We start from the raw sequence: 9,223 nt of genomic DNA, 5'->3' as shown, positions 1-9,223 counted from the left end.
TAAGTTTCTCGCGACTGGATAGCAAACCGTTCACATTGGGCAGCTTTTCTTTATTACTTGCATCTATTCCCCTGTCATCCCTTGAATTCTGCTCAATTCTCATTTATTATTGGTTGCTATTTTGTTCGGGATAATTTCGTTGTAAATTTCTTCGCTTGATTTAGCACTCCTCAATTATAAAACCAACCAACTTGATCTTTTCAGCTAAGCATAATAAAAAACAAAATCGATAATTACATATAACTCTTTGTGGACGATAATCTTTACTACACGATAGAACCCTATACTTGCGTATTTGTATCATTTGCCACATTGAAAAATAATATATTTCTAACCCGTTGGAGGCCAACATTATACAAAATACTAGGCTTCAAACAAATCATGCCAATATAAGCCGTTACATGATGGAGAAAGTCTTTCATGAACACAACCCCAAATAAATATTACTTAGGAACAATCACATAAAATTAACAAAATTAAAGAAAAAGTATTTAGTTACATCAAATGATATCATGTAATTTTATTCTCTTTTAATTTTTTCTTGATTTTGTGTGTGCGGCCAAATATTTTTGTTTGGATTTGTGTCCAAGCAAGTATTTCTCTGCATGATGATATTGTAGAAGACTACAAGTAGACAAAACTTATTAAATGATATTACCAACAAATATTTAGCGAGATCCAAATGTTTGTATTTGATATTGATAAGTTGACAAATTCATTTTTTCATTCAAAATCTATACGAATACATGATTTTTGGCTGATTTTTTTCACTCTCAATTCTATCCTTAGCAGATTTGCTTATGAGAATTATATATTGTTAGTATTGTTAAATAAAATAAGAATTTATATCATATTTGATATTTTTTTTCATTGAAAAAGTTAAATATAATTTTTTTACAATATAAAAGTGCTACATATTTATATCTTAAATCACAGTTATTTTAATCAAAATCTAAATTTCACAAAAACTATTCTTCATAATTCATACGCATTAGTGCATTTTATTTGGAATGCAAAAACTTAAATTGCAACAAGCATGTAGTTATTTTTTTCAAAATACATCATAAGCAAACACGTAGTTATCTCCTATACATATGAACCAACTGAATGGCCAAATCCACATGGTAATATCCAATCTCTCATAAAAAAAATGACACATGTCATTTCATTGTACTTAACATACAAACAATTGTCCTAAAAAAAATACAACCAAGTCATTAAAATAATTGCGTGAACCGGAATGCACGTCAACGTGCTCAACAACCGTATTCGTCTGAACCTCAACCGATTCTACAAACACCTCATGTACCTCAATGTGATCAACATGGGATGAATATCATACACACTCATGGGAACCCTTAGGGCTCCACCAGCTCCCGCGGGATCGAATGATTGTGTTCCACATCATCAGAAAGCGTAACTGTAACATCGTCCACCGTGGGGTTATTAAAATTTAATTCAGATTTTAAATCAGATACAAAAAAATAATTGAAGTCAATTGTCTTTACCGATAAATAACAAAAGATCCGGTATGTTATTTGACTCAAGTGAAAAAATTTCTACTAGATGTAACATTTCGTGCATAAATTCTATTAAGATCCATATCGAACCCTAGAGTTAACATCAAAAAAGAAATTTTAATAATTCTCATGCAACAAAATTAATTTGTTGTACAACAAAATTGGTTTCACGCTAATTGATGATAGGCTTATTAAACTATTCAAAATTAAATTTTTTTAAAAACATTTTTTTGACAAGATATATCAATTTCGTAAACCACTTTCAAAATAAAAATAATTTAAGATACGTTTAATCGACAAATAACTCTAAGATGAGTTACTCTGCTGAGTCAAATATTCACTAATACAATTGAATATCAAAATATATCATATTGAGTATAAAATTATATTATTGAGTACAAAAATATCAAAATTTAGGTACCAAAATACATCATATTGAATACAAAATATATTATTGAGTACAAAAATATATTCGAAGCAAGTACCAAAATATATTATATTGCATACCAAAATATTTCAGATTGTTCACCAAATTAATTTAGACTGCGTTTCAAGATATTTTAGCAAACTTGGGTACTAAGAAATCACTTTTCAATAATGATTAAATTAAAGTTTTTTCTTAGTCCCCAAGGTTTGCTAAAATATTTTGAAACACAATATAAATCATTTTGGTACACAAATTGAAATATTTTGATATGCAATCTAATATATTTTAGTACTTTCTACGAAATATGTTTTGTAGTAAATATAATATATTTTGGTACCTAATTTGAGATATTTTGGTACTTAATAATATATTTATATACTCAATATGATATATTTTTATATTCTATTTGAGTTATTTTGGTACTAGAAGTTTCACATGTTAATTGTGAATTTTCTCTTGTAAAAAAAAAAAAAAAAAAATTGTGAATTTTCTCTATAAATATAGAGCTCACATAGTTCACTTCACTTACTGAAAAGTATTCTGAAACTTCTTTGAATCTTTTTCTTCTCTCTCTCCCTCTTCGACTTGTGTTGACGAGTATTTTTTCTCCTCATCTCCTTTTTCTGTCCATTGAAACAAGGAAGTACACTCCTCAAATGTCAATGTGGCTGTTGCAGATGTTGAAAATGTGGCTGTTGCAGATGTTGAATACAGTTCAAATGCAGGTATTTTTTATTTTGATTAAACATGGTTCCAAATTTTGTCTGTATGTGTAATGTGTCTACGTGAGAAATTCTAATTGCATAATTTGTTTTGTTTAATTTTTGTAGTCGCTGAATTTTCAACGTCTATCATTGAACATGATGAAATTGTCTCTCTCAAGACTCGTGTGCCAATAGGTATATGATAGCCTTCACTTATATTCTGTACCAATCTCCCAGTATTTTCCATTTATGTCTCTTAGCGTTTCTAGAGCAATGTTAATTTATACTTGGTTCAATATGAACTCTATACATTGCAGAATATCCACTGTTCAAAAGCATAAGATAAAACTATAAATACGTTCTTGTTATGCAATTTAGTGGTGGATATGCTATGCTGCCATGAACACTACTATGTGGCATGTCTTATCTTGTTTATTTGATGATTGTGATTGACTAAATATATATGTATTAAAATTAAAGGAAAATGGCAGGCAGAGAAATTTATCTTTGGCAGATGCTACTTCCTGGCGACTATGTAGCTGATGATCGCTATGCTTCGTCTCCCATGGGTCAACAGGCAGGGTCATCCTCATCCCATCTCCATCGGGGATCTTGCTTGTGCAATTGCAGCTCTTGATGAGCGCTAACAAATGTCTGTAGAATCATCTGTAAGATCCAATAATGAAAATACATCATCATTCAACATGCCACCGATTACTAAGGTTTTATAACCGGATTGGTAGAGATGTGGTTAGTTATTCAGCCGCAGAAAACCTGGACGAGTGTCCACCAAACGATGCTATGGAAACAACTAGGAGTCATGGTCAATGGAGCATATCTCATAGATCACAGGTAGCTGAAACGACAACTAGCTATGCAAATTCTGTTGACGCAGAAGATTGAGGTGAACTGTCATCTTTGTCACATTCGAATGACAATTATGAAAGGTTTCAAAGTGCCAAAGCCCTTGTTGTTCTGGAGAGTTTTGAGGAGCAGATGATGTTGGCTATGGCCGTATATTTGGCCGAAGCTCGAGTCATGTCGAGTGGACAGAGTGCTTCAGGGTAATAGTTTTGGTCAAGTTACTGCTTCAATCTTTGGTAAATTGGGGATGCTTGCCTTAGCTATATGGCCTTCCCGTCCTATATTTGGAGTTTGAGTAAAGTTCGAACTTCAAAATTGCACACTTGACTTTTTCTCGGACTCCAAATAATGGACCCGGCATGCCACATTGTCAAGGCAAGCATCACCAATCTAAGAAAGATTGAAGTAATACCTTGACAAAGACTATTGCCATGAAGCGCTTTATCCATCGGACATGGCTCGACCTTCGACTATAAAGACAGCCATAGCCAGCATCATATGCTCCGCATAACTCTCGGGAACAATAGGGTCTGTGGCACTTTGAAAGCTTCCATCAATGTCATTAGATTGTGACATAGATGACAGTTCACCACGATCTTCTGCTTCAACAGAATTTGCATAGCTAGTTGCCGTTTCAGCTACCCGTGAACCATGATCTATGCTCCATTGTCCATGACTCCTAGTCTTTGCCAAAGTATCATCTGGTGGCCCCTCATCCATCTTTTATGTGGGTGAATAACTAATCATATCTCTACCAATCCGGTTATAAAACCTTCTGGAACCCGGTGGCATGTTGAATTATGATGTATTTTCATTATTGGATCTTACAGATGATTCTACAGACATTTGGTGGATCTCATCAAGATCTGCAATGGCACAAGCAAGATCCTCGATGGAGATGGGATGATGATGACCTTGCCTGTTGACCCATGAGATACGAAGCATAGCGATCATCAGCTATGTAGTGGCCAGAAGTAGCATCAGCAAAAGATAAATTTATTTGCCTGTCTTTCTCCTGTAATTTTAATACATATATATCGAGTCAATCACAATCATCAAATAAACAAGATTAGACATGCCACATAGTAGTGTTTGTAACGCCCACTTTCGTTTAATTGTTTAATTAATTGAGTTTAGGCGATTATATTATATTTATATAATATATGCATGATTTTGGTATGTTTTGATGATTTGCGATGATTTAGATGATTTGATTGATAATGTGATAAGTTATGAGTTGAAGGTTTTGATAAGGATATGAGACTTATTTTATTGTTAAATAAAATAATGATTTGAAATAATATAAAATATTTAGTTAAGGGTTGTTTTGAGATTTTAGAGAGTTTTGGGGGAGAAAGTGAGATAAGATAAGATATTAGGAAGAGATATAAATAAGGGAAGACCTAATTGTTAGAAAAACTATTGTACGTGAAAACTTTTGGAAAAGGGAGAAAAAGCTTAGAAGGGAGAAGATCAAAGAGAGAGCTGCGATTTCTTCATAACCAGGTAAGGGTGAGACTAATAACTCAGTAATGTTAATTGATTGTAATTCTGATGATTAGTTAGCAAGCTTTAGGATTGAATTGGAGAAAACGAAAACTAGGTCAAATCCCTATAATTGATGATCAAACGGTAGGAATTGGTTAAATTGATGTAGAAAGTGCTCCTAGACCTTAGATAATGTTTAGGACGAACTTTGGAATCAATGTTAGGCTTAGAACCATGTGAATCGTTGAGTTTTTGTGAAAAAAGCAGGTATGGCCGTAGCGACATTCATCGCTCGCCACAGCGAGCTATGAGTCTCGCCTCGCGAACCCTTTTCCCTCGCCTCGCGAGTTGCACAATGCAGCTCGCCACAGCGAGCAACCTTACTCGCCATAGCGAACTAGGCCAGAGAGCATGTAAGATTTTGCAATTTCGACTTTTTAGTTGGACCTTGAGTGCCATTGAATGCCTGAACATACCTAGTAATGATTAGGAATGAATGTAGGACAAGATTGAACCTAGAACAACATTAGTTGGGAAGTTGGCTTGTACTCGCCATGGCGAGTAGATACTCTCGCCTCGCGAGCACTTCCAGATTGGAGTGCATTGAGTGTTTGTGCGATCTGTGTCGCACGTTTTGATCAAGAGTGAACCCCTAATTGGTAATGAAACCTAATGATGACGTTTAATGCAATCTGTAAGGCCGTTTAAGATATGTTGTTATTAATTGAGTATGAGTTAATGTATTATGCATTATGTAAGATATGAATGAATAATTATGATGCTAATGAATTGCAATTGATATATTGATATCATCCGTTATTGTGACTTGACTATGCTGCTGCTGTTATTTAACTAAGTGCATAATGTCTATATATGATGAATAAGATGACGTTTAGCTCCAAATTATTGGATGCATATTGATATGATGATTACGATGTTTTGTTGATAGAGTCCATGCATTAGCATTCATTGAGCTTAGTCCTCACCATGATAGGAGCTTTGTCCTCCGCACGATTATTAGGAGCTTTGTCCTCCGCACGTTTAAAGTATATTAATACTTATGATGACGATTGATACCACATGCATATAAGGAGTCTAAGAGCATTGTCGCATTGTCGTGTCTAAGATGCTATGTTGTTGATGATGATTGAATATGTGATTACGTGATAATTGTTTATCAAATATGCAAAGTTGTTTAAGATTGATATGATGTTAATTATGATTCAAATTACTTTGATTAATATTATTTTGTTATGAAATCTCACCCCTTCTGCTTGAAAATGTTGCGCTTCGTATGGGTAACTTGCAGGTGATCGTGCTTAGTGTGCAGTTGTCGTCGTGAGTGGCCTTGCCTTCACTGTGTCGTCTAGGTCGCTCTGATATGTAACGGGATGGGGCTATATGTTATGCATGCTTCGTTCTATTACGTGAATAATATGCTATTTGTGATATTGAACTAACTCTTTTGAGATTATATTGATGGGGCCTGCGTGCCAAAACGTATTATGGATTATAATATAATTTCCGCTGCAATGTTTAAGTTATTTGGTTAAATTGTTATTTAACTGTTTTGGATTATGTTAAATGTGATATTCCGTTGTTTATGATGTTTACTCTGATAAATGTTTAGAAATTTTTATGTTGGGAAAACGGGGTGTTACAGTGTTACCAACAAATATTTAGTGAGATGCAATAGAGTCGTCAAAAGGTTCTTCCTCCAAATGTTTGAATTTGATACTGAGAAATTACCAAATTCATTTTTAATTCAAAATAGAAATAAAATAGAAATCAAGAAAATATTAGGTTTTTATTTTTGAAGAAAAAATACATAGTAAAACCCGGCTAAAAGATTGAATATAACCTTTAATTTCAAATGGCATGTATAATGAATGTTATTTGGAATGCAAAAACTTAAATTGCAACAAGCGTGTAGTTATTTTCTTCAAGATACATAATGAGCAAACATGTAGTTATATATTTACGTAAGAATATTGTTTTCTAAATTAGTTTGAAGTCTTATTGAATGAAATTCTACTAATCTTCATCGGTTCACATTAGAACTAAGTGAAGCTGTGAACATCTTGATGAAGTTATTGTAGCGGATCTTAAAGTGCGGAGGCATTTTGGCATCTTCAACCTCCACCTTTCGTTTTCTAGTTGACTCTGCAGCATTTCTCTTTTGCAACCGTCGTATCTCCATCTGATACGGTATTGTTTTTTTTTTTTTTTCATCTTTCCTCTTGGCAAGGGTTCATATTTCAACGAAATTAATATTGGGTTTCCTCAGAAATTATCCTCTTTGCCTTGACTCCTTATTACGCATGATTTTGATTCTTGGAGAATTTAGTTCTTAGAGAAATTGGTTCTTGTTTTTAAATTTATTCGTTTTCTTTGTTTACTACAGTTCTCAAGATTTGGTTCTTGTTTTCCACTGTTATGGATATGATTCCTTTTGAAAACCAACAAGAGCATTACATAACACACTGCTGTATTTCATATGTTATGCATATAGTCATAGAAAATCTTTGAAGCTTTTCCAATCCATGATTTTTCAATCATATAACTTTGGGTTGTTCTAATGTTGATTATCTTGTACTATTTGTTAAATCATTGATATAGTAAGTTTTGTATCTTAGTGCTACTTATCTTTATGACAATTTTAATTCTAACCAGACACAGGAAAATTTATATACGAGGACGCTTTGAAATGATTTTCCCAAGAATAAAAGCACATTGATGTCTACAACCAAAAAAAGTGTTCATATAAACGTTGTGTTTTTGAAACTAAAAAAGAAAACGTCTTGGAACAAAAAGAAAGAGGAAAAACAAGGAAAGGAAACAACACTAAGGAAATGGCTATAAAACCTTCCACCATCATCCCAACCCAAAAACCCCGCAACACCGGTCTCGTAACCCTACTTTCACCTTTTTATCCGATCTTGTCATCGGCTGTCTGTAAATCGTTTTACTTGCAATACCTTATTTTTCGACGATAATTATTAAATAATAAAAATATATTTTAATAGAGAGGATGCTACAAAACTCGACATTTGATCGTATAATAGCATAACCATTTCTTCTTATAAAAATTCTCAAATAGCGGAAAACAATTCACTAATCATAAAAGGAAATAACAATAGTTGCAAGATTCAACTCAAAGACAAATTCAACATCAACCCCAACCTTGGTGTTACAAGAATCAGAGTTTGTGACGACTACATGCTTAAAAATCTAAATAATCAAGGAAAGGGAAGTACCCTTCTATCTCCACCTTAAGAATCATCCCGTACCTAATCTTTCTCAACTTGAGATGCCTGTATCCCATGAGTACAGTCACCATGAAAACACAACAACAAGAATGGGGTGATAAATTCTGCCACAACATATTATTAGGAAAAACACGCACAATCATTAAAATACAGCAATAATAATATTCCGTCGTCATACGATCATCGACCTTTATTATTTTCTTCTCAACAAATCATACATACCATCATCTCACTCAAATCACACTTAAACACCAAGCACAAGTATCATTTGAACATGGACTCACCCTAAAACATGTATGAATGTGGCACCACTCCTAACTTCATCATTTTGCCAGAGTTATGTTACTGGACTCTCGTCGTCATAATTTGCTAGAGATATGTTACTGCACATCTCCATCAATCATGCACTCCATCAATTTTAGACTCTATATGAATGCATAGAAACATATTGGACAAGTACGTAATACACGTATACACATCATCAAATATATAAATCAACACAGTATTTAAATAATAAAGTATAAATTGTTTTAATATCTATAACACAAAAATACTTGACATTTTTCTAAACAAATACTTGACATTTTTTAGTTTGGCGCATGTGGCACATTTATTGTCTGCAAAATTTATGTGGGATAACAAAGGGATGGATGAGGTTGTTAACTCTGAACAGTTTTAATGGTAAGTTGAGCTGCTTTGAATTGTAAGCCACTAAGGTGGTGTTAGTGTCATAGACTTGGAGAGGTGTGAGAATTTAGGCAATTGAGTTATGTTTCTTTTAAATTTTTTTATATTGTATGATCATGATGATGCAATTGTTCAACACTTTCTGTTCTTCACATCTAATTTGTTCTAACCGCTGAATTGTTTATAACTAGTATCTTCTTCTATAATCTATATTTTTATCGTTTTGGAATGCATTGAAAAGCAATATTTCTTTTAAATATATTA

At 33.2% G+C, this 9,223-nt stretch overlaps 2 pseudogenes; one reads left to right on the top strand and one right to left on the bottom strand.

The window, feature by feature from the left end:
- The first annotated feature begins 1,094 nt into the window (after positions 1-1,094).
- On the top strand, positions 1,095-3,719 carry LOC11439823 (E3 ubiquitin-protein ligase DA2-like; annotated as a pseudogene).
- A 219-nt stretch (positions 3,720-3,938) lies between these two features.
- LOC11445027 (uncharacterized) lies at positions 3,939-7,203 on the bottom strand (annotated as a pseudogene).
- Between the last annotated feature and the right edge of the window lie 2,020 nt (positions 7,204-9,223).

The sequence above is a fragment of the Medicago truncatula genome, chromosome 7 (assembly GCF_003473485.1).
Source record: "Medicago truncatula cultivar Jemalong A17 chromosome 7, MtrunA17r5.0-ANR, whole genome shotgun sequence".
Lineage (NCBI taxonomy): Eukaryota > Viridiplantae > Streptophyta > Magnoliopsida > Fabales > Fabaceae > Medicago > Medicago truncatula.
Note: the sequence above shows the minus strand (reverse complement) of the source record. Positions and strands in the feature narration are given on the sequence as shown.